The sequence below is a fragment of the Miscanthus floridulus genome, chromosome 9 (genome assembly GCF_019320115.1).
Source record: "Miscanthus floridulus cultivar M001 chromosome 9, ASM1932011v1, whole genome shotgun sequence".
Taxonomy (NCBI): Eukaryota; Viridiplantae; Streptophyta; class Magnoliopsida; order Poales; family Poaceae; genus Miscanthus; species Miscanthus floridulus.
The window spans coordinates 133,746,166-133,748,150 of NC_089588.1; positions in this window are offsets into that span (position 1 = coordinate 133,746,166).

Sequence of the window (1,985 nt, forward strand, 5' to 3'; positions counted from 1 at the left end):
GCCATCGCACGCGCCCCCCGCCCCCGTCCTCCTCCCCCGTGCCTGTGCCCTGCCCCCGTCCTCCTCTCCCTGGAACCCTTGCTCCGGCGTCCGCCGAGCTCCTCCGCGTTGGGCCCCGTCCCTAGAACCCTAGCGCCGGCCACCGAGCTCCTCCGCGGTCACCGTCCACACGCCGGGCCCCGTCCTCGGAGCACAGACGGGCTCTAGCCGCTACCTCCTCACTTGGAACCTGCTGCGCCCAGGCCGAGGTAAGAACTACGTAGTACCTTGGTTCTGTAATTACAATGCTATCTCCAAAGCTCAAATTTTATTCTTGTAGTAACTGCTATATTTTCCCCATCTGAAATGTAATTAGAGATTCACATTTGGGCTATCCTAGCTTTCTCTAGGTTCCACTACGTTGTTCTGTCTACTGTGAAAATGCAAAACTGTCTTTCCTTCAGGTATGATGAGGAGTCTTCTAATTCTTCTGTTAACTTAGTGTTTAAGGCAGTTTTCAGTTAGGGTCTGTTTCATAGAGCTCTTAGAGCTGTTTCCAGGCTTAATTATAAATTATATGCTCATTATGCCAAGCAACTTTGAATATGTAGTCACATAATTCGTGGATAGGAATTTTCAATATCGCGCATATTTAGCCGTGAAACCTGGCTGTCTTTTTAACAATCCCCTTTACAGGCTTATCTCCAACAGGGTTGAGCTGTTTCCATATTTAGCTGGAATTTGTGACCTATTTATACAGGGTTGTCTCCAACAGCATCAAATCTCAACAACATTGTCTACAAGAATAAAATTTGTAATTACATGCTGCCTATGATGCCAAAGAAATTTGTGACAAAATTCTGAGCATATGCCACTGTCTATGATGCACCTTGCCTTTAAACTGATCACATGCTAAATTTGTGAGAGATGAATTGGTCACTCTGGTGCAATTTCTAGTAGTATACTACTACTACTACCGCCTACTACTTTCTCTACTTAATCTATTCCTATACTTAATTTTGAGATGACCTGCTGTGAACAAGGGGTATAAGCATATGGAATATCATGTTTTCGTAGTGAAAATAAACAATCTCACATTGTGTTTTTTCTAGTGGCACAGTTAGACTGATTTTATAATGCTGATAATTCATAAACTTGACTCAGATGTGTACCTACAGTTACATCTTCTATAATTCATTTATATTTGAATATTGATATGGCCAAAATTGTACAGGATATAGTAAAATCCTTTTGGAATGGACGGCTGAAAATTGTACAGGATAAACTACACTTGGTGAATTTTGAACTGCTATACTACTGATCTATGATGCTTTTGCTGAACCATAGCATTTGAATTCAATTCTTTTTGCTGCCTATGATGCCAAAGAAATTTGTGACAAAATTCTGAGCATATGGCACTGCCTATGATGCACCTTGCCTTTAAACTGATCACATGCTAAAGTTGTGAGAATTTTGAGATGAATTGGTCACTCTGCTGCAATTTTGCCAAATTTGATATAATTTTGGTGGTGGTGCTACCTATTTCTCTACTTAATCTATTCCTATACTGTCTGCTACTACTGTCCTCCTATACTACTCCTATACTACTGCTATACTACTGTTGTATACTACTACTACTGCCTACTACTACTCCCTCCTCCTCTACTCCCTCCTCCTCTACTGCCTACTCCTCTACTCCCTCCTCCTCTACTGCCTACTCCTCTACTATGCTTTTGCTGATTAAATTGAGCAGTTCCTCTACTACTCTTACTCTTACTGACTAAATTTGATTGAGCTGTGATGGGGGTTTATTGCTGCCTATGTTGCCAAACAAACTTTTGAGCTGTACAGCTCTTACTCTACTCCTCTTACTCTACTCTTCTCTACTCTCACCTCCTCTAGTCTTCTACTCTATCTTGATGGCCGAAGGACTTAGCCCTTTGGGGCCGAATTTTGAAACTATCTTGATGGCTTTTGTTTGGTATTTGCAATGATGATACTTTTCA